The 24,608-nt window shown below is 43.6% G+C and overlaps 1 protein-coding gene across 2 annotated transcripts in view; it reads left to right on the top strand.

Moving 5' to 3' along the window:
• The window catches only part of EVA1A (eva-1 homolog A, regulator of programmed cell death), a 213,145-nt gene that overhangs the window by 7,558 nt on the left and 180,979 nt on the right, over positions 1-24,608 (top strand). The gene's annotated exons all lie outside the window — the stretch shown is intronic.

The raw sequence follows: 24,608 nt of genomic DNA, 5'->3' as shown, positions 1-24,608 counted from the left end.
TGGGTTTGGGCTGATCCAAGTATGCCCAGCTCAGCTCACTAGCTGAGGATATGAGCTCATTCGTAGTAATTAAAGTATGTATATCTGCTCTTTCAGAGATGCTTAATGTTTGGCTGCCTGGAACCCAGTGTGTGTCTTTTTCATGTCAGAGAGACAATGATGGTTTGGCAGTTCTGAGTTGCACAGTAAAATAAATCTTGGCTGAGTCTCTTCAAATATACCGAGTGCTCTTGAACCATGTTGGTAGATGCTGTGGTGTCAGTGTTGATGGGGTTCCTTTGGATGTTAAGGCTTGCTATGCAATAATCACTCTTGGGTCCATCTGTATCCTTGCACAAAGTTGAAGCGGCCTGTGTGGGACCTGCAGTTTGGGCAAACTCTCCGAGTGGTCAGGTTTCAGAAGTGTATTTGAATTAACAGATGGATGTAGCATACTGCTGAAGAATTTGCAGTAGATGTTGTCCAAGCACTTTAGTTATGGTGGGCAGGGGAGGTTACATCCACCTGCTGGCAAAGTATCCCATAACCTTAACAACAGAGGAAGAAAGATGTAAAAAAAAAAAAAAAAAAAAAAAAGTATTTCCTTTTTTTAATGTTACATTAAGAGAATGGCCTAGAGACCCAGATTATGAGAAGTTTTGTCAGCCACTTATGATCAAAGAACTTCACCATGTACTTTTGTGCACCTTCTTTTGACTTGGTATCAACACTAGTTGCCAGCAGAGACACTTTTCACTCCTCCAGCAGCTCCTAAAAGCACCAGAATCGCCAGGGTGAGAGAGGGCTGTCTTCAGGTAAGTTATACTAAATCTTCAATAGAGTTGGACCATTCAGACCACCTACTCTGAGATTCCCTATCTGATTGTGTTATTTTTTTTCACCTACTATCAGATGCCTGTGGTTTTGCTGCTATGATATTATCAACATGTGTTGTATTAGCCTCAAGGGTTTAAAATGGGCTTTTACTCCAACAAGTAAATATAAAAACAAACACAGCAGTGGGGGGATTTTCTGCTAATTTTTCCTCTGTGATTTTTGTATCACACTGTGGGCTGGGGTGACCTGCATCCTGTGCCTAGGACCTGTGGACTCAGCTGTGATCCTTTATCGTTTGCTCCTCTGCATTGATATTAAGGTTGATCTATGGCAGGTGCTTTTCCTGGCATTCATTTCCCATGTTTGCTGTATTTTGCAAAGGCTTTTGGCTCATGCATTTTTACTTAAAACTGTGTTGGGCCAAGAGTGCAGACGCTTAATGCAATTAGACTGATAGGTGGTAACTTGAGCTGCTGTAGCTGGATTATGTTCAATTTTCGGCCTCAGTCTTTGGGAAATCTCCTACCTCTGTGGTCTGTGTGGGGCCTGTATGTGCAGTGCTGCTGTGGTCGTGGCGATGTCCATAAGATGCTATGGGACAAAAATCTGTGCTTTTGTTTTGAAAAATTTTGCCTTTTGTGTGGAACATTCAAAGAACAGCATTAAGGTTGCAAATCAAACATGTGGAAGTTAAATGTTAAAATTAAGGTAGTTTTACCTACTCAAAACTAGCCATTTGGGTTTTTACATTATGAGTTACTCTTTACTGAGAGCATACTACTTTTTCTTCACCTCCTCGGGACTCCTGTATTGTCCAGTGCACAGGACAGCTGCCTCATATTTGTTTTCTTTATCCTTCTGGTTCCTTATGGCCCTAGGGCCTTATCTACCATGTGTTATTTAAACCCTATTCTGCTTGTTGTGAGTGTTCTACAAACAGGGATGTACTTACCCTTCTGGAAGGAGAGTCTGGAGTGTTACCTGCATTGCACAGATGAGGATCCAAGGCAGAGAGATTAGCATCAGGAGCTGTAATTGCCTGATATTTCAGAGATTGTTCAGTATCTACCTTTTTCTCCAGGAGCAGCCCCTTACCCATTCTCTCAAGCTGTGATAGGCAGGAAGAAGTATGTGGTACTCGATACACAATTCCTTCTCCAATACTGTAACGCATATATGCATATATGCAAAAGGACTGCATGGCTTAAAATGAGCGTTACAGTTGCAAAGTCAAGTGCACGTAGCTAAGTGCTGTGGGTTAACCCCTGTAGGCAGCTAAGCACCACATAGCTGCTTGCTCGCCTCCCCTTCCCACTCCCAGTAGAACAGGGGAAGAGGAAAGGAAGAGTAAAAGCAAGAAAACTCGTGGGTCAAGATAAAAATAGTTTCATAAGTGAAGGAGAAGTGGAAGAAAAAAGAAAGAAAACAAGTGATGCAATCACTCACCGCCTTTCACAGGTAAACCGATGCCCAGCCAGTTCCCAAGCAAAAGATGGCTGACTTGCCTAAACCCCACTCCACTCCGTTTTATTGCTGAATGTGATGTTATATGGCATGGAATACCTCTTTGGTTAGTTGGGGTCATCTGCCTGGTTGTGTGCCCTCTCAACCTCTTGTGCACCCCCCAATCTATTCACTGGGGGGGCAGCCTGAGAAACAGAGAAAGCATTGATGCTGTGCAAACACTGTTCAGCAGTTGCTAAAACATTAATAGGTTATCAATACTGTTTTTGTCACAGATCCAAAGCACAGCACTATACAAGCAGCTATGAAGAAAATTAACTCCATCACAGTCAGACCCATTACACTAAGGAAAGGGCAACATTACACCTGTATTTTGTATGTAATATGAGCTAGAGGTGGATATGATGGCAAGTTTTCAGTTGGCCGATATGACCCATAAAATGCAGTTGTAGGAAGGGTCTGGTTTTGCATAGGTTTTTGTCTTAGAGCAGTCATGCTTTGAGGGTTACTTTATTTGGGATGAGATAAGAGTACTTAAAATCGGGTTACAAATTGGGGGTTGGTCCTTGGAACGTATTCCAAGAGACCTTTAAAAATGAGTGTTGAAGACATTCCCCCTCCCAAATTTTTGTTTGTTTCTGTCCCTTCGTAGGAGAAAAAAAATATAAAAGTGCCTGTTCAAAGGCACAAATAAAGATCCTCTGGTGCAAGTGATATCACTAAAAACTAGAGCCCTGGGGATTTGTACAGTTTAGTTTCTCTCTAGATTTTTTTTATGTGGGTAACCCCTTGGAAACGGAGGTTGGCAATCTGACTGTTTCCAAAGCACATCCGCCTATTCGTGTATCTTTTGTACAGGGACCGCTTCTGTTTGTTAACACTGTTTGCTTCCTGGTTTATGTGCGCAAGCTGAATTCCAGCTCAAAGAGGTTAAAGCTTTATAAAAAGTGAGTTGAGCAGGGAAGTGGCTCCACAGCTGATGGTGAAGCGCACGCATCTGTGACCCACGCTGTGCTCACATGTTAGTTTATTGTTAGTCTTACAATAAAGGATAGCACTGTTTTTTGTTCAGCTAAACAACTTTGAAGGAATGAATTGTATAGAAAAAAGAATAGATGAAGCCTGGCTGTTACTTGCCAAAATGTTCTTTGTTTTAGTTGTGTTGTGTGGGATGCAGAACTCCCAGAAGAGGATGGTGTCTCTTCTATAGCAGCCAACGGGAGCTGATGGATTGAATAGGGAGGCAGAGACAGAGGTTCAGCAAGAAGGGGTGAAAAAAATCTTCTGATTCTTCCTGATCTGTGGGTTTGTTTGTCTTCAGCTGACAGCCCCAGGCTTTCAGTTTGGCTATACTGCAAGAGTAGAGGCTCTGCTATACCAATAAGTTGCACTGTAAATGCGGTTGGTGCCATTTGGCTTGGATTTGGTTCAGAGTTAGCATGCACAGATAGTAGTTAGTGCATTTTGGCAATGGTGGCTGGAGTGTAAAGCTCTATCAGCAGCTGCAGAAAGCTGAATGCTTGGTGTTAGACAATCCATTTTTCTTGCTGGATAAATGAAAATCACTTTTTCTTTATCTCTCTTTTCTTAAACATTGTCCATATAATTGCAGGGCAGGGTTCAAGTTCAAACTGATAAGATTATTTTGCTTCCCTAAGCTGCATGACAATGGTCCCCTTAGCAAATTAAGCCATGGACCTCCTTTTGCTGTAATGGGAACCAATCTCATTAGAAACAGAGCTGGATTAGTGAAGAGTCCAACCTACCGTACAGATACGCATTCTGACCCCAGCAGGCCTGAAGTGCCTTTTGTTCACTCCAGCCTCCTCTGCATTTTCCCATCGCCTATCCATCTGTGTGTTGGAGCTGGTGGTGATTATTTCTGCTCAAGAAAAGCCTGTTGGAGGGTGAAAAGGAAGTTGATTGTGATATCACACTGGCCAATATGAATGATAAATTGTTTTTTAAATGTTTCCTTTGATTTAAGTTGTTGGATTACAAGACTGATTAAGATGCCTATTGCAGGTTATTGGAGATTAAGGGCCCCTCTTCACTGGTTTGACCTGTGAGACAGAAGACTATCCTTTTCTGCCTCTCAGCGTTACTCTCTTCTACAGATCAGAAAATCTGGACCTATTCACACCAACCTCTCCAATGTCTGGACACAGGAAGCTCTTTTTTGCAGAAAAGACAGACAAACCTTTTCACCAGTGACCTGCGTTGGTTCTGTCTGTCCTTCTTGGTGACAGTTGTTGGCTCTTGATGGGTTGCATGTGGACTGTCCAAGCTGCTTTATCAAGCAGTTGGGACTGAGAGCTTTGAGCTGGGTCTGTGCACACCAGTGCCAGCAAGAGAGCGGCATGACTGTGCCTGCAGCAGGCTCTCAGGGAGAAGTTGTGGCTCAGGAGCAATGTTGAGCTGTGGGGGTGCTGTTTCTGGAGATGCTCATGTGCATGCCCGTGTTGGTCCTAGCTCAGTGCTGGTGTTGTATGTGCTGCTGTTGTCTATTGTTTGCTTTCTTCCATTTGCATCCTCACATTCTGCTTTTGGGATCCACCTTATCTATCTATCGATCTAATTTGTATTATCTGCATTTTTTCCTCTTTCTGAGGTCCCTCAGCTCTGGGAGATTAGAGGTACAGCCCTGGCTGATTCCAGCTGCTTCCATGAGATGGAGCCACACTAAGGATGCTAAGAGGGGTGAATCCCACTGCTTCCTGGATTAAGAGCCATTTCTTTAAGGAAATCCTTGTGCCCATGCATCTCTCCTACTACTTCTCTGACTGATCTTAGAAGTATTGCCTGGAGCTTGACTCCTGGCTGGAAGTTCATGGTTGAAGCAGTCTGGCAGGGAGGGCAGACTGTGGACAGTGTTTGAAAGTGGCACCAATGAAAGAATGAGCTTGGCTGGTTATTGTAGTAATTTGTTGCTATTGATTAGCCTGGAGGCTAATGCTTAAGTAGTGAGGAGTCCTGACTTGGTGAGTAATTCAATATAAAGCAGTGGTGCTATTCACATGAGGGAGACTTGGCTTCTCTTTATGCGCACTTCTGATGGATATGAAGTGTTTTTTTTTTTAAATAAATGTCATTAGCAAGAGCAAGGGTTAGCCAGGGTAATTAACACTGCTAAGCTATAGTCTATCTGTTGCCAGCCAGGTTGCAAACAGGCAGCTGAAGAAACAGATCTGTTTTCTGTTCTTGTTACATTTCTGGATATATTTTAAGGTTTCTCAAAAAGAGCAGAACAATGAAACACCCTTTGATAATACCAATCTCTTTTCTTCATGGCCCAGCCTGAGCAAGCATTCAGACCCTTTCCATCTGGGATTGCTCATTTCCTTTTTTTCTCCTGAAATAAAAACAGTACTCCCCAAAAGCACAACTTCTGCAGTGCTGTGACAGAGCCAGCCTATCAGGCAGGCATCGGATGGGACATTGTCTTCTGTTTTCCCCCTCTAAGCTGCAACTCAGGGAAAAAAAAATCATAGCAACAAAGAAACCCTTTTCATATGTTGTTTTAGTGCTGTCAAAAATAGTAACTAATGCCCACCCTGAATTTCTCTCAGTGCTTTTTCAAAGGCTTCCATCCTTTATGTGCACAGGGGAGAATGAGGCACATGGGAAAGAAATTGCATTCAGTGAAATGAAATATCGTCAAGCCAATTGGAACCACAATCCTTGGGTGTGCTGGAGTCTGAGGCTGTGGCACCAAGCCTGGTTCAATTGTGAGGGGACCCTGTGATTACAGAGACTGTCACAGACCTCCTGTGTGTCCTGCCTACACAGCCCTAAAGCTCACTGTGAGAGGCCATGGGACTCAGCCTCTGTTTCCCTGCCTGACCCTTTTGATTACATGTTTCCTGAGTGTCTCCGTGTATCTTCTACTGTAGCTTGATTCCTTGCTGGTTTTTTTTGGAGCCCAGATCCCATAGTTACCTGGATTGTAGTGACTTCTAAATAGTTTTGGAGCTGGGAAGTTGAAGGGTATGAGTACTGCCCCATTAATAGTGCTGCCTCTCTGAAGACTTTCTGATACAGAAAGGTCTCCCAAAGTAGGTAACTGAGCAGATGGTTAGATAGATAGTCCTGTCTATCTGCTGCTTTCAAATGAATGTTTTTACTTGATCCTGCCTGTGACTAGTTAGATGAAGTTACTCTGGAAAGGATGCCTTTATTTGCACTTCTGCAGCCCAAATCATGGAATTAGGCTCAAAAGTAGCATACAGAGGGTATACCCACATCTGTGAAGCTTGCCAGCAAATGTTTCTGGCAAGACACTGCTTCAGCAAGTTGCTAGCCTATAAGACTTATGGTGGCTGCCTGCCTATACCATGCAGCACATCTGGAGTAAGGTAAAGGTGCAGCTGTGGTTGGTGGGAGCATTTTCTTTGCCAGCTTGGCCTGACAAAGACAGGCTCTGATATACCTTCTCCACTGTCCCCATGACTTTCTTGCAAAGGTGGTAAAGAATGAAACACTTTTTTCACCACTAGGGCTGTGGTCCAGCTGTGCCCCTGCTGCTCCCTGGTGCAGTATCAGAATTGTCTTGGTCCAAACTTTACATGTTGTCTTACAAAGGACCAAATCAGCCTGACCTACCTTGATCTCCAGGCGAGACCTTATTGCAGCCTTTCAATACTTAAAGGGGACTTATAAGAAAGACAGAGAGAGACTTTTTACCAAGGCCTGTAGTGATAGGACAAGGGCAATGGTTTTGAACTGAAAGAGGGTAGAATTAGACTTAGACATAAGGAAGAAATTTTTAATGATGAGGGTAGTGAGACACTGGAACATGTTGCCCGGAGAAGCTGTGGATGCTCCATTCCTGGAAGTGTTCAAGGCCAGGTTGGATGGGGCTTTGAGAAACCTGATCTAGTGAAAAATGTTGGAGGGATTGGACTAGGTGATCTTTAAAGGTCCCTTCCAACCAAAACCATTCTATGATTCTATGATCATAAGAGATTTCAGAATTGTCTTTAAACTCAGACCTGTCCCTTTGTGCAAAAGTCTTCTGCAGTTTGAAAACTACTTTTCTGCTGTGGGGTTAGCGAGGACTGCAGGACGCTGTCAGTACCATGAGTGAGATATTACCGTAGTATCCATGTCTGTTGGATGCAGAATTGCCTTTTAAAGTCCCTCTCAGCCTTGTCAGTGTTGGGGGGTTAGTACAGAGCTGCATTTCTGTGTCTGCTGGCCAAAGCAGCCCAAGCTACAAAATGCTGGATGGGGAGGGAGGCTGGCTAGATGCTTGAGCCCTTGTTTCAGGGTCTTTCTGGCCCGTTTCCTAGCATAGTTTTCTGGAGGAGATCAGAGCTGCTTCGATCCCAGCTGTATGTCATTGGCTTAATGGCAGTACTGATGTATGCGGAGGGAGATGAGGCTTTTCCCTGAACACTTGGCCTGGTGGTGGTGGGGCAAGAGTGAGGTCAACACCTTTTTCTGCTCTTGAAGCAGTGGCTATCAAGGGGCAATAACTTTTCATTTAGGCCTTTTTCCACTGGTGATAATGAGCCTGATTTGCATTGTAGAGAAGCTGTGATATAAATGGTGTCTGGCTCATGTGATAACAGCTCAGCTGTGCTCCAGCCCCTGTGGGATGTGCAGTGAGGGTAAGAAGTTTTCTTAGACATTAGACATGTGGAAGGCACGGTTATCACTAAACGTGGTGCAGAGGGGCAGGGAAATGTCCATCTAATGGTGTATTTAACCAGAGATTGAGCATGCAGGGAATTGGTGGACAGAGGTGGAAATTTACTCTCCCAGGCTGTTCTCCATCTTAACCTTGCCCTTCTGATGCCTTGGTGTATTTTGAATGCTCTGATGAAGGCTGTTTTATTCTCAATCTGATGGCTTGCTCATGCTAGTGCTTCAGTGATAAATCATTATTGGTGTTTCTAATGAGGCTTTTAGGACTGCTCTGGAAACTTTAAAACCTGTAGTAGTAAGGTAAGGCTGCAGGTTAAATGCCTTGGAGGCTTGGTGTGCCTCCAAGGCAAGACAGGCCACGTGCTTTTTGTTTGTGACTTAACTCTAAATTTTCTAGTTTTACTTGAAAGTTGTAATGTTTCCACCCTCTTTTTCCTCTAGTTCTGAATTTCCACCAGGTCTCCAACTAACATGTTTAAGTACACTCAATAAATCTATCGAGAGTAATTCACAGTTACATAGCATCGATCATTCATGGCTGTAGAAACATTTTGCTGTAGAGGATAAATACCGATAGCACTATCTTGCAGGTGGAGAAACTGAGGCACAGATTGTACCTTCAGCAGTAGGATTCCATTTTCCTTAACTGTTCCAGAGACACCTTCATCTCACCTAAGCTGTTCCTTTGGACTTCTAGGGGATGCATCATCTGCCTGGCATTATATCTACATCTAGAGACCACTGGCATCCCATGATTGCTTGTTCCTCTCCAATGACCCAAAGAAGGTCCAGACAGCTAGCTTAGACCAGATGGATCCTGCTCAAAATCACTAGAGAGCAGTAAAGCTGACAACCTGACTTCTAGCCCATCTCCTGTGCCTTTTTTAGTTCTTGGCACTTTGCTGATATGCAATGGATATAAGGTGATTCTATAACTCCTTTCTGTCTTTTTAGGACACTTTTTGCAGGAAAATTCCTGTTAGGGTGGTGAGGTATGGAACTGGAATACCACCTTCTCTTAGTGTCCTTACAAGTAATGTCTATGTACTGGATTGCTAGCCTTGTAGTTGCTCCCTTACCATGAGGAATGCTACGTAACACTCCTTGTACTGCTCTGATAGAGCTAAACAAGCCCAAGGAGCGAGGAGATTGGCCTCAGTGGTTTGAGATTAGTGTGTTTGTTTGTATTTCCTATTTTTCACTTTCCAGCCTAAGGATATTCATTAATTGTTTTGATGTATGTGTCATCTCCTATTCTTAGAAATGCTGTGCTTGTTCTAAAAGCAGAATGACATTCATTCACTATGAAACATGGGGATTTGTTTTCTTGGGTGTTGTAAAGCAGACTAGGTATAAATGCTGCAATTAGGAGGTGATGGGCTAATCTCATTAGTCAATGGGAGGAAACACTGGGGTCAGTGGGTTGGATAATGAAATCTGAAGATAAATTTTGATGCACCAGATGGCCTGACGTAGTGGTTCCGCTAATTTGGAAGGAAGGAGAGTCAATGGTGTCTTTGAAGAACAAAAGCTGAAGCAAAAGGCGGCATGTGATTTCTCTGAGCTAAAAACCTGTTTTTGTGATGTCTCAGTTGTGTGCAGGCCCGTGGGATTCATCGAGGTCTGCTGTCTTTTTTTGGCCTTTTTGGCCAGTTTTGGGCACTAAGAGACAGGACTCCAGCAAAAGTTAATGAGGCACTGGCAGTATATTGCTGTGCTTGTATGACCAGTGGCTTAGCAAGAAGAAATAATCCTGACATCTCATTCTTTTGGAAGGGGCTCATAGTTCAAATATCTTTGTTCTGTAGGGAAGGTTGTATTTATGGTGTCCCCTTATCCACAAATATGTAAGACTTAAGAGTCAGAAATCCCGATATTTGTTTTTGGGATGAGATTGTAGGCTTCTTCAGCATAACACTTTGTTTGGGCTCAACTCTTCATTTCCTGGGATCAGTCCTTTCATTCCCACTGAAGTAGGCAAGAAATAGATGTTTGGGGGCTAAAAAATAGAGGCAAAAAAATATTGCAGTTTGCAAGAGTGACCTGTGAGATAGGAACACCTCTGTTTTGGCTTGGCTCGCTCAACCTGAGATACTGTCACCAGATACTGCTTTCACAGAGGACCTGCTGGTTCCTTTCATTTCCATCCATTTTTAGCGTGCCTGACACCAGCACACACTGAGGCATCAGCACACGCTGAGGCACTTCCCATCCTGAATCTCTCTGCAGGGTTGTGGCCCAAGAGATACCCCAAAGGTAAGTGGGAAGAAGTTGGATATAGTCCTACTCCTTTCTGCTTTGCTCCATGTTCAACACAAGCACTCATTCCTTACCTCTGTCACCTACCCACACCAACATTTTTCCAGGAAACAAACAACAAGCAGGGTTTGCCAAGCTTGGCTGTATTGCCTAAAACAAGAGCTGAGGAAATCCAATGGCACACTCTTGCCACCTTACCTGGCAGCACCCTGGTGCTATTTTCTTTTAGTGAGCATCCAGCGCAGGCAAATCTTGTCCTGGGCTCTGGGCCATTGCGGCAGCTCTACTGATGAGTGCCCAAGCTTGGAACAGCCGGATAAAAACTCTTAGTCTTTAAAGCAGTGTCCAGAATAGTAGCCAGACTTCATCTGGCCGTGAAATAATGAAGAGTGTATTTACGATAAGAAGCCTTATTGAAAAATGTACTTGTAACTGGGATGCAGCCTGTCAGCACTCTGTATCTCCTGGCAGAAGGGAAAGGAGGAACTTTTTTGTAGTGGTTTAGTGTGTTTGGTATTATGAAAGCTCAGTGGGCTGGATCTTCAGCAAGTGTACAATAACATAGGTCTGACAGCAGCGGTGCTGCAGTGATAATGATCCGTATAAAACCTGAGAGTAGCTCAGGTTAAACATAGCTGGACCATTCTCCTCGGATCCTTTACCATCCCCATAGAGTAATGTGGGCTCTAGTTTCTTAGCGCCCATCTGGAATCCTATTTACATTACCACGGATCAAAACCAACACTATACATATGACTCAGTTCCAAACTAATATCTTCCTAAGAGCTGCTGGAAGTAGAATTCTATGTGGAAAACGTTAATCTGGCAAGTGACCTCCTGCTCCTCCTGCAAAGGGTCTAGGTTCTGCTGCTGTTAAGGGGACCCAACTGCCAGGCAGTCCAGCGAGCGGAGGCACTTAGCAGTGGCAGGGAAAGTCCCCAAAGAGATGCAGCTGTGGGGGAGGCCGTTATAAATCACAGTGGCCCCAGCTGTCGGGCAGGGCAGAGGAGAGATTGATGGGGTGGGTGGGAGAGCTGAGGCAAGGAGAGTTCAAGCATCACCCTGACCCGCGAGAGGGGAAAATAGCCCCAACCCTCAGCAACATTTAATTGAAGCCTGCTGTTCCCCTGAAGGGGAAAGGTCAGGCTCCGCTTTGTCAGGAGCCCTCAAACAAAAAAACCTGTTTATACAGGACCCACCCCTGTACCTTGTGAGGTGGAGGGTAAATGGGCTTGGAGACATTCAATTCTCCTCTCTCTGGTAACGTTTGTGTCAATGAACAGTGGAAATTCAGATTGGGCTGGTAGTAAAAGCCTGAGAGCAAGTGGGCAGGTTAAAACCCCACGTAAACATTAACTGGAGTTGGCCTCCGTAAGTGTTACATTGGTGGTCCAGGGATGATGGTGTTCAGCGCCTTGGTTCCCCTGCTGAAGGGATGGGATGTGTTGGAGGGTGGTGGTTGTTGCCAGCATGTGCTTGAAATTATGCCTGAAGCAGTGCACTGCTGCACGTATCCCTGCACCCTCACAGACCGAGCATGGTGCAGACCCTGGGTAGAAGAGGGTTTCTGCACTTCATGGCCAGCTCTGTGCTGCAGGTACCCCAAGGACCCAGCGTAAGGTTTTGCCAGCCCTGATGGCTCAGCTGGAAATGAGATGTAAATATACTGTGTGTCTGGGGACCCATAGTCAGGAGGACAGTCGTTTAGGGGTGTCTTGAACGGTGGAGGTCTCTGCCAGAAAAATTGACCTTCTCTGCTCCCAGGTGTCCTTTCCTGAGTCCCCCCAACATGTGGACAGGGAATAGCTTCTGGCCACCTGAACCGTTATGGTGACCTGCTCCCTGTCGCAGTCTTTCAGAGGGACTCTGTGCCTCCCATGTGACGTGATGGGTACTTGTCCAACCATCATATGATACAAACACAAATGCCTCTGTCACATGTAGATACATGACAAAACATGGGTATTTGGAGTCAGATATGACTTTCATGCCCTGTCCTGCATCTGGTTTGTGCTCCTATTGTAAAGCTGTTTGAAACGAGGGGCCTGTGTGACTTGCCCTAGCCAAAGGCTGGGCACTTCTTCAGCTTACCAAAGTAAGAACTGGCAGTTCAGGAGCCAACTTCTGTGTGAATTGGATGTTTCCATCAAAGGACAGGAGGCATGACAACAGCTTCAACCATCTGATTTTAATGTCCGACCATATGTCTGTCAGAGCCCTCCCAGTCTTTTTCCAACCTCTCCTCTCCCTTTCTGCCCTTACACAGAGGAGAAGCTGAACCAAGTACAGCTCAGCCAAGCATGGGCAATCTGGCATCTCTGCTCTGGTGCTGCATGGCTTTTATCTGTTTGAAAGTTACCGGTATAGAATACATTGATTAATGGCCCAGTAAATTAATTGGCAGCCTCTGTATGTTGCTTTACAGCTGATGGCTGCAGAGAGCTGTTGGAGTGGAAAAGCGTAACAAAGTGCCAACTTACTAGGCTGTGACGGTGCCCGCTGTATGGCAGGCGTTTTCCTAACAGGAAAGGCAACAAAGGCATTTCACTGAGGAATGTTGCAGGCAGAGACTGAGTCACAAGCAGGGTGGGGGAAAAAGAATTTTAAAAAGCCCCAAACCAGGGGGTAAAAAACCCAGATGTGTAGTTCAAACATAAAGTTGGCACTCTTCAGATGATAGAGCCTTTGCCACAGGATTGTAGCTCAAAACTGACTTTGATTTGATTTTACAGAGTTGGATTATATGGTCTTTCATGTGTTGAAGGGAAGATCAAATTCTGCCCAAATCTGAGGCTGTGAAGGTCTCTCTCGTGCTCATTTTTTCTAAGGCAGCATAGATGTAACTGAAGAGGGAAGTACAGGCTGTATCTTTGCTGGCTGCTGCTGAGGCACTGGCTTTTCCCAGCTCTCCAGAGTCACTTTCTGATCAGTAAGCAGAGCAATGACTGGGAAATATGACCTTAAAATACTCCCTATGTGTGCCAAACAAATTGCTAATACTAAATATCAAAAGCAAAAAGTTTCTGTTGTCCTGTAACAAAGTAAGATTTGTCTCTGTGTGGGGAGCAAAAAGTGCCCTTAAGAAAGAAAACAAATGAGACTGGTTGATGACACGTTAAATAAAAGTTATTACCTCATTTTTAAATGTCATGGAGAGAATCCCATCATCTGCCTGATGCATTTATTCAGTTCTTTTGCATGAGAACCATTATTTTGTTTCTCTAGTTTTGTAAAAGAAGCTATTGAGGCTTGAGTTGTCTAGATATTACAGGAAATAAAGCAAAATGCCTTGCTCTGCCCTGGTCTGAGGTGGTTGCTTGTGTGAAAAGCTTGCTTTGCAATGATCCTTCCTTACTTGGGAGACTAGAATTTAGCTCCTTTCACCTTCAGTGTTGTTATAGTTCCCTTAGCGGGCAACAGGGAGGGAGATGCAGCTCCAGAAGTCAGTCCCTCCAAATGGTCTTCAAAACACCATGACTTAAGTAAGCAGGATCTTTTCTGCTGCTCAGACTCCTGGCTTCTTGGTTGATTTTTGGTGAGAAGTAAGGATTTTAAGCAGGACTCGAGCTAAATCTTGTATTGAATCTGGATCTGAGCCCATGTCACTTAAAGTCACTGGATGGTTTTCCTTTGGAATAACTAATGGAACAAAACTTCACTGTGGGAGTCTAATCTTACCAAAAAGGAAATCTAGCTTTAGGGCTTTTGCAATCAAAAATGCTGCAGCACGGTAATGCAAGAACTTCCTCTGCTGGTTCAAAGTTGTTAAAACAGAGTTTGATGGGTTTAATTTTATATTCATTCAGAAGCGTGGTCTTGTTCTGCAGTCGGGATGGGGGAAAACGCGTACAGGAGTTGTGGAAGGGGCTTTAGCAGAGAGCAGATTTCCAGCTGTTGCCTGGTACCATGGCTTTTTCCCCACCACTTGTCTTGCTGTCACTCTGCCTGCCATGTGAAAAGGCCGATGTATGGGGGTGTAAGAATAGTCTGACCAAAATAAAACAGAGCAGATGGTTTGGAGGTGAGAGCTAGAGATAGCGGGGCAAGCGTCTGCTCGCTTGATGAGTGCTGGGGGTTGGTTCTTCAAAAAGTAATGAAAGACTAGGAATATTTTACCCGAAAGACCTCACTGTGACTTTCTGCACACATCATACGTCCAAGGTGGTTGATCAATAGGATTCATTATAGGAAAATAATGTTAACTTTACTGTTTTGTTTGGTCTGATTAGTCAGAGGCGACTGATCTGCTGCCAGACTATTCACAGACTGAGGCTGTCTGACCTCAGATGGCTTCGACTGGAAGAGCGGGAGCCTGTCTGCTCAGAGATGGTGTGCGTTGGCAGTGCTGGCTGTGTGCTCGGTATTGGCAGGTCTGATAAAAGCTACCTTCTTTCCCCATGGGGAAGGAGAAGAGCACCTTAGTGCCTAACCCAGCAGATCTTTACTTAGACATAGTCATGCTGCACACCGGTTTATGTGAAGACAGACTCGCAGCTCTCGTGTTTTGCCTTGTCTTTGCATAATGAGACACCAAAGTATTGCTTGTCTTGGCTAAACAACAGAAATTGGCTGTGATGAATTGCATTTGTGCCTGTTTCTGATAGGTTTAAGGTGCCTATTTCAAGTGGCCAGCAAGAAAGATTAATGTTTACATTTTCTTTAAATGGCTGGCGCAGGCTCTTTGCCCCTAAGTGGTCCAGATTAGTGCATAGCCAAGAGTTCTGGCGTAGGGCCACAAGGACAGATTATTCACTGTACTTTGAAAGGGTGTTGGGTTTCTGGATCTGACCTTTTGGGTGGATAAATGGGAGGATTAGCTGGTAAGGAAGCAATTATCCACTCTCTATAATTAATATCTCCTTCTTATTCTCTGGTGTTACTTGACCTGGAACCAGAATCTGTTGATGTTGCCAGTTTTGTGTAATTGCCACCTTTAAAAGAAGGGCTAGAGTCCCAGACCTTTCGAAGTCACCGCGCTAGTAGTGGGGAGTAAGAACGCGAGGGTGAGGTTATTGAATCAAGCTCCAGTGTCCAAAACAATGAAGATCGGGATGATTAAAGACTGTAGTTTTGTCCCTGAGGTAACTCTCTACCCTTTAATGCCACTGTGTCTTTTGACATGAAGATTAAATATGCTTGCTATTCTTCTTAAACAAAGCCTGCCCTGTCAATAAGGCAAACAGGTGCTTAATGCTTCTGCACATGCCTTTTTAAAGGTTGCCTTTCCCATCAATTTTACTGTGTTTTTAGCTGTCACAGTTTAAAATGCCATCTTGGTCAGGTGCAGCTAGAGATTGTCATTCTGCACTATCATTTCCCATTTACAAACCCATGCAGATGTACCCAGATGTTGATAACATCTGACAGTTCTACGATGAGGATATGTTCATTGTACTCTACTTTTAAAAGTAATCCAGGATTCCTTATTTATCTTTCTGTCTATTTTGGGGTATTTATAGTGTCCATTGCCATTGCAAAGGAGACCGAGACTCAAAAAAAAAATATTTAATGATTATCTGGAAATGTCCTATTTTGGTGTGTATCTGGATTTTTTTTTTTTTAAAGGACTATAATTTTAAGAAGAACAGAGCAGTAGCTCAGCTAAATCAAATTGGATTCCCCTCTTTGAAAGGATTTTTTGTTAAACTTTCACACACAAAAATCAGTTTTGGAACAAAAAGCCAAAGTAGAATAAACTTTTAAAACATGTAAAGTTAAATATTAACTTCTTTTTAAACTTCTAACAGGATTAAGTGGAGCTTTTAAAATGTACTTGTAAGTTAGAGATTTATTGCAGACTTATTTGATGCCATTGCTGAAGTAGCACCATAGGAGGGAGTTAGTTATTTTTCACCTGCACTGTATTTTGAAATAAAGGGAAATCAGAGTTAATAAATTAAGGACAATTAAAGCTTTTGTAGGATATGTATTTTAGACTATGCTCTCTGAATACCAAGGTTTATCAAAGAGATTGTCAGCTGAGTGAAGAGTCACTGGGGAAATGCTTCTGGGTTTCAGGGAATGATGAGGTTTGAGCAGGTAAACTGGGCCTTTGTACAGCACATAGGTAAATGGGGAATCACATAAATGCATAGTGAGATTATGCACCGCAACCCAGCTGTGGGATTATCATCCTGGCTACCGCACACTGAAAACAAAAGCAAACAAAAAGGGTTAAGCGTTTACAGTACCGAACAGCAGCATTTTACTCAGAGATGTCCTAAATTGTCTCCTGGGGACCATATCTAAGGAAGAGCTAATCTATCAAATGGTCTTCTACAGAGCACTAATTCCAGTAAAACAGCACCCAATAATCTGTTTACCAGCCCTTGAATGAATAGAAATTTTCACTGAATAGTCAAAAATAAAGCAGAAATTTGCTATTTATGAACTAAGATCTTTCTCCAACTGAGCATGGGAGGCTGAATTCCTGGAGAAAATGCCTTCCATATTTACTGCAGGTACTAGAAAATGTCATTTTCTTGATAGAAGAGGGTCTCAACTGCTACTACTACTGTGGAGTCATTCTCAGAGTAGAGAGTTCCCCCCTGCCTTAGGAGGGTTATGTGGCCTTGTTTGTCTGAGCTCAGTGGGAGACGGATTGAATTAGCCTGACTTTACCCTGTGCAGTGTGAGAACCTGGGGACCGTTATATTACCCTTAAGGCAAATTTAACTTGGAGACAAACATTGACAGTGCGGATTCAGAAGAAGAAAAACGTGGGGAATGTGAAAGCTGAACATCCTGTATGCTCTTGCAGATTAGTGTGGTGCTGCCTTTTATTAAATCAAGGAGGTCACTCTGTATTGTTGTAAAAGATGTTTGTCTTTGTTTTCAGAATACACAGGGACCAGCCTGCAGGGAAACTTCAATTAGATCTCTCTTGTCTTCAGTTAAACTTACTAGTTCAAATAATAAATTCAAATAATAGAATAACACAAATCATCTTCAATTAATGGATCATCACTAAGTAGTAGTAGCAGCAATAGTTTATAGTAATCATAATTTCTCAGTTGCTGTTTAGGACTTGCATCTTCTGGGGCAACACTTTTTTTTTTATATCTGACAACTGCAGGAAGTACATCTACCTTGATGTGTTCAGATCAGGAACATGCCTATTTTTCTGTGTCTCAGCTGATATTGCATATTAGTATCTTTGTAGGTCTTCTTGGCCAGAGATTTCCATTGCCAAAGCAAACTTAGGACTTCTCCAGTGATGAGAGTTGATAATCTCCCAAAGTTAGCAGCAAAGCTGATGTGAGCTCCCTTGGTGCCTGTATCATTTCTGCTGGTGGTGACTGCCCCAAACTCAAAACTCTTGTGGTCATCTTTTTTTCTCTCGGCCCCAGAAGAAGGACTTTCTGGTTTCTTTTAATATTCTCAGCCTCTACTTGTCTCAGAGATAACTCTGCAGTCTCTCTCCTTCCAAACATTCAACAGTTGCAAATCATGACATCTGCTATAACAATTATCATTAATTTCAATGAGAAATAAGTAAAGTTAGAGTTAATTCAGTCTGTCTTTGGTTGTACCCATACATCTGCTAGGGATAGTCAAGGCACTTCTAGATTTTTCCAGAGTGTCTACAATGTACTTTTAAAGAAAAGTAGGGATTCTCCCATAATCACCTGTCTCCAGGAGATGGAGCTCCAAGAAAAACACTAATTACTGTTGGGTTTGTAATTTAAATTATGAAGGTTAGCAACACTAATTCTATGTCCCTGGCTGGGAAGACTTGTCAACAGCTCAATTACCATTACTGAATCTCATTTTGTATTCTAGGAGTGTAGTGAAAGGAACTGAGATGAGAAAAATACACTCATTTACCTCAGCTGGAGAGAGCCTGGGCCTGTATCCAGTTGTGAGTAATGCTTGCTGGAAACAAGACTTGAGCATTTAACAAGGAGCGTAATTAACTATTAGTGTAGCTTATGAAGATATGCCACAGATTTTTGCTTGCTTGGAGGTTTTCAATCCAAAATGCAGGGGTTTACTCAGTGAATACTTCTTTTTGAAGTTATTGAGCTTTAGTGAAAGGTTTGTCGTGTGAACACCTAAGACCTGTGTTATGGTGGAGGTCTGGCTAAACACCTTAATAGTGCTGCTTGGCTTTGAAATCTCAGTAATTGGGTTGCACACAGGGATGTGAGGCTAGGATTTGGTCATTACTGATTAAGAAAATTTATACCAAAGAGACCCTATGCATTTGGAACTTGAATAGACCACTCTCTTTTGGCTCTTGACAGCTTTCAAAAGAAAGTCCTGAAAGAGGTGAAAACCCTGATCCAGAGCCCTCACGCCCTGCTGTTCCCCCTGCCTTGGCTGCTGCTTCTCCCTCACTGGTTGGCCTGGATGTGCTCTCCTGCTGTCTTTGGGAAAGCAGGGTTTTTCCTGGAAAGTGCTCCCCTTCCTGAGGGAGAGCTGGCTGTGGACGTATGCCGTATAGTGGATCCTGGGCTGAAGTTTGATGGAAAGAAATCCAGCCTATTCAGCGCTGGATTTCTTTGCAAATGGATTAATGAAAATTTTTGCTTCTTAAGAGGGACCGTGACTTCACCTCAGTTCTAACAGGCTACCAAATAGTTCAGAGCTATTTAGCAAATGGCTAGTCAAAAGTGTCAATTATTATTGTGGTGGTGCAAAACCACCTCACTTTAAAACATCATGCCAAGTAACAGTCACAGTTTTTATTTTAAATAAAAATGAAAACAGGTTCTACAAGTTCTTTTTTCTATAAGATTATTTTCCCAGTTTTTGAACCTGAAAATTCCAAATAAAATGAGAATTTTCAAAGACAAAACAAACCAAAACCTTTTGCTCAAAAAGCCTTTTTTTTTTAATTTGGGAGGAAAGTGATAAGAAGAGAAAAATTGATAGTGAAGTACACAGATTATCAAAAATAAAAGAAATTAAAAAATACAACTAAGACAGGTAGGGGCCTTTGGTCACAATGTTTTTTTTAGTGTTTTAGGAGTTTTTTAACCAACACTAAAATCAATAGTGAAGATTATAAAAGATGGCACTTCAGACTGAAAAATACCTGTCACTTGTGTAGGCAGAAATGTTCATATATATACCCAGCTGGAGCCCTGAATTTGTTTTTATGAGTTTAGACCAAACATCTACCCCACTAATAGTCCACTTAGGTGATGAAATCAAATTAACACACAGCTTCATGCTGTTGGAAATGCTCAGAGCCCTTTTTCTGAAGATGAGTAATACAGAAATCAAGATGTCCTTTCAGACAAAGAGAGACCTGCTTTTGTGAGTGCCAATATCACTGGATTTTAATGTTATTTTCTGACATGTGGGAATGCTTTAGCGTGCAGTCATGCTTTGAAGTGCTGAGTTCTGTCTTTGTAAGCTGTAACTCTCCCTGGATTTTATTATTTGCCATAGATTTTTGGGAATGATATGCTCCCATCACTTTTAGGCTCTGCATGAGGTACAGTAGCAACTGAAGAGTGTGTCTGAGAGGTTCCTGCTGTGCCATAGTTTTGGTATGGGCTATATCCTCTCTCTGGCTTCTTTTTCCTTGTGATTTATAGAAGAAATCATGGATTGTGACCATAGTGCCAGTGTGTTTTGATAGTCTGTCATACTGTCAGACTGGTCCCCCGGCACTTTTCTGAACAGTTTGTGTGCAATTTCTGGAGTTAGGGATGGACACGTGGGGTCCAGCAGTACTGGTTTGGAGGATACAAGGGATTAACCATAGAGCCAAGGCCAGGCCATGCCAGTTGTCTCAGGACAGGAGAAGGGGACCTGCCACTAGTTATTATTTTTAAGGGTGTACAAGAAAAATGGGTCATCAGGGCATCCCTTCTTGTCATATGACAAGATGTGTGAAGCCCAAAGAGGGTGGGAAATCATCTGGGTCAGCTGAAGATGATGGAGTTGCTCATATGGTCCATATATACCCAAGCTGGGCGACTGCTTGGCACGTATGGCACCTGGAGTATATGATTCTGTGGCGGATGTGCTGAAATCATGGTGACTGTGGATCTCGCCAGGTCTTGCAGGAGGCAGTGGTAGGTCCCTTTTAGGAAGGTCTTCAGGCAGTATCAGTTATATAGCATTACAACAAAAACAAATGGGATAGAAGGACAGAAGTGAAAAAGTTGAGAGATAAATGTGGTCTTGAGCATGATCTAAAATTTAGGATACTCTTGGAGCTGCCTTGAACGTCACCAGCTCCTCTGGTACTGCCATTGCAGAGGGTGAAGTTCTGTGGAGAGCCTCACATTTGGCCTCAAGCACAGCAGCAAGGCTGCCCTTGCGTAACAGTGTGCATGCAGACGTTAATATCCTATTAATGACCACTAAGATGTTCTCTTCAGGAGCTGAGGGCTTGGGTTAGCTTTATGTAGCCTTCAGCTCTGATGGGCTTGTCCTTTCTGGAAAGAGGAACAGTTCCTCTGGCCCTTCTCTCATGATCTAAGGGCAGCCTGGGGACGAAATGTCCCCTGAGAGTGTCACTTAGCCAGACTGCTTAGGAAACAACTTGGTCCCACACAAAAGTGTGGAGCAGGACTCTCTAGAGGATCAGAGGTCCTAATAGCTGCTATCCCTAGTCCCGTGGTGTAAATACTTGCAAGTACCAGCTGATACTTCTGCTGTTTTAATGGTTGGCAAGAGGATGGTTTGCTTTGCCTCTTCTAGTTTAGTGTGCTAGTGCTTGGCTTCTTGTGACTCACTGGTCCACATTGTTTATTATTGGGGAGAACTATCAAAGGCTTGGGGTCTGGAAAAAAAACAGTTGAAGTGCATTGCCTTTCTCTCTGATTTCCCATGGCAAATTCTAGACGAGCATGCAGGTCCCTCTCTGCTTGTCAATGTGGGGTGAAAAACTGGGCTTTCTGCGCCTAGTGTTTCTTGGCAGCCTCCTTACGCGTGCAGACTATGTCTGCAGGAAATAGATGTTTCTGCATGCAGATTTCCCCAAGATATTTCAGGGGTGGTTCAATTAATCATGCAGGGGTTTCATTCGTCTCCCCACCAGACCCTCTCCCCCTACTTCCCACCAAAGCGGCAGAGCTGCTGCTAATTGGCCTGACAAGTGGAACAGCTCCTTTCTGAGGGAACCCCATGCTCCGTTGCAGAGAGCAATTTGCTCTGAAGTTTTCTCCTTTCCCTGTATTGTCTACACACCTTGCTTTGTGTGAGTGTGATAAATGGAAATCAAACAGTCCCAGACCAAGTAAATGACTGCAAGTCCTGCTTGTCATTCCAAAACATTTACTGTGCTTATAATAAAGCTGTCAGGGTTGCACTGAGCAGTAAGATTCAAAGCAGCCAAAAAGCTGAGTAACCAAACACTGCTCTCCTCACCTCGATTAATTTTTGGGGGTAAGAACACATCAGAGCTGATGGATGTGGCTTGAAGTGAGCTTGTTATTACTAACCTCCATGTGTGACACTGTCAGAAACACTGTGACCCACCACAGCTATATGCCATTGCAGTAAGAAGCCCAAGACAAAGTTTGTAATTAGGATACTCAAATAGATTATTCTCACAGTGTTATTACTGCTTAGAGCCCTCAGACTTTTCTCAGCCACGTAAAAAGTGTGATTTCTTGGTCTAATAGTTAGATGAGTAGAGCAGTATCAGTAGGGCACAAGGCTGGGCTTCTCTTCTCCGGTACTTTCACAGAATTGCAATGTGACTCGGTAAGTCGTTTCATGTCTCTGTGTCTCTCTTCTTCCTCTCTTCCTTTGCCTCTATCATCTGCTCTGAGTCAGACGGTAGGACTGAATTAGATCCTGTACTTACAGGGGTAATAAATCCGTCCATTTTGTTTATCTAATGCATCTGGATGGGGAAAAAGGAGGCATCTTTCCTAAAAAAAAAAAAAAAAAAAAAAGGTGTGTGTGTGAACAACACTTAAAAAAAAAAGGTGCAGGTTTTCAGCTGCTACTCAAATCAGCTAAAGTGGCTCTGTGGCTTGAGAGGGAACCCAGAACAGAAGGGGAAAGACACCATTTTTCAAAGAAATGGGCCTGCTCCAAGTTCCTCAGGCTCTGGGGTTGAAGAGCCCATTGACGGCTGCATGGTGGGATCAGTGAATGGGCAGGTTAAGGGACCTTTGCTTCTTGGGTGTACTCAGAGATCCTGGTTTATTCGCAAAGTGATTGGAGGGGGGGATGGATCCAGATGAGCAATGCTACGGTTTTCTAGCTTCATGTGCAAACTGCTTGCAAAGAACTTGTGCCAGGATGACATGCTTAGCACCTCGAAGATCTAGGAGGAACAGGGATTTATTAGTCTCTTAAAAGTTGCTCAGAGCAGCTTGAACCCCTTGTTGCTGCTGTTGACTAACTCACATGAAGGGTGCGCTTACCACGTCACTTCCTAATGCAATGCAGCATGTGGTGAGATGAAACTCCAGAATTACAGTGAAGTCCTCAGATGATGGTGTATCAGAAACCACATATGCAGCAGACCCCTTTTCCCTATGGAAGCACCCCAGGCCTGACTGCGATACAAGGGGACTCAGCACCTCCATGGAGTGGTTGGCAGCTGTGAGATTCAATGTGACAGCGGGGATAAGCCAACAGAGAAGGGTTGTATTGGCCTGGCAGAACTTTAGCTTCTCACCTAAGAGATTTCTCTTTCCTACCACAGACCTAAAAGATGTAAACTGGGCAGGGAGGGAAAGCACGTAGCTGTTCAGCCAGTCCCACTGCTCTGGAAGTGGCACTGGCTGGAGAATCTCTCCCTGCTGAAGAGCTGAGCTGCATGGGGAGGGGTGCAGTGGCTTTGAATGCCAGCAGGAATAGCTGTGTAATCCAAACTTCCTTGTTTCCTGAATAACCCAGCCTCTGGGCACAATTGGGCTTCAGTGATGTGGGGGGAATCTTATTAGGAGGTTGCAACAAGGAAAGAAGACTGGCTTTTGTAAGTGGTAAATGAAGTAGTTATTAAAAAGGAAGGACAAAGCTACCAAAAGCCTCATTCATGTTACAGGTTCAGGCATGGGACAGAAGAGAAATCCACAGAAATCTGCCTTTCAGCTTTTTCTATTGCCTGTGTTTGAATGGGAAATTGGATATCCCCAGGATCCTGGGAGACAGCACACATGAAACAGCACTAAATTCCTTCAGGGGTATGCAAGGAGGAAGTGACATCTGTTTTGCATCCAAACATTACTTGAAGTCTAGTTAAAACTCTTGTTGTGACAGGGGTGTGAAAAAACAGAGAAAATCCTCCTTCCCTTTTGGTTGGGAATCAGTGCAGCCAGGCAGGGGGAATACTAATGGAGCTCTCTGATCCTTCCTCCACTTACAAATCAATGCCATCCCCATTTCGAACAAGCCACTTAGTCACCCGTGGTTGAGTCTTCAGTAAATGTGAAACAACTTGCTAGTGGTAGATGGGGTCATTCACATTAGGCTATCCTGGCCTCTCTGTGTGAGGAAAAGAACAATATTAATCTAAGCAAGTATTTTTTCACTGTTCTTCAGTTAATTATCCTCACTTAATCTGATATATGGAAAACAGTGGCTCATGTAAGTTAAGGCTGCTATTTCAAAGGAAACATGGGGGATTTGGGGTATTCAGACCTCTTGGATAGGGATGGACAGAAAACGAATCTGTATGTCATGAAATGTTTTGAGGTTTTTGTGTTTGAAGTTCCTTAGGCATTTTTCATAATCAGAGATGCTAACTCTTTCCCCTTGCTCCTTTTTCTAGAATACACTTTCTTTTTGGATACTCACCTGATAGCTGAGAGCGCCACATTCAAGTGCCTGAAGGCCCAGTCTATAGAGTCCATTTCTCTTTGAATCCCCCCAGTTGAAGATCTTCTGTCCTCTGCTATATTCCTTTGATGAATGAGATGTTAGCTGATCTTCACTATAAGAGTGCAGTAGTGATGGCAGTTGCCCAAGATAGAGAATTCATGGACAAGAACCTGTCCCATATAGGATAGCCCAGGGACTTCCGTATCAGCTCATTGATCTGTCCTGTAGCTGCTCTAATGTCTTGCTTTGGGAGTCAGGAAACATCCCCATCAGAATGAAGATGAGCTTGAAGTATGGAAATACTGCATTTTTTCTTTGGATCCTTACCCACAGAAATAGCTTTGTTCTTTTCAAATTTGTTATAGATCTTTCAGCCCATAGGTGGGCAGGCCTCCCATATAAAATACCCCCACATTTTGCATGTGCCCTACGCTGTGGCTGCTCTTGAGCCTATGTGGAAGACTATGGTGAAACAAGAGAACAGCTGAAGGGCTGCGTGTGAATGGCTCCCCAGTTAGATTGCACCAGAGCCCGTGTTTTGTGGCAGTTAGGGCAGCACATCTTTCACCCTGCTTGCGAGGGGGACTTGGGCTGCTGCTGTCTGAACGGAGATGCTTCTATGTACCCATGTAAACAAGGCTGAAAGCTGAGTTGTTTCTTTTTGTTAGGCAGAAGGA

Source organism: Haliaeetus albicilla, chromosome 18 (genome assembly GCF_947461875.1).
Source record: "Haliaeetus albicilla chromosome 18, bHalAlb1.1, whole genome shotgun sequence".
Classification (NCBI taxonomy): Eukaryota; Metazoa; Chordata; class Aves; order Accipitriformes; family Accipitridae; genus Haliaeetus; species Haliaeetus albicilla.
Note: the sequence above shows the minus strand (reverse complement) of the source record. Positions and strands in the feature narration are given on the sequence as shown.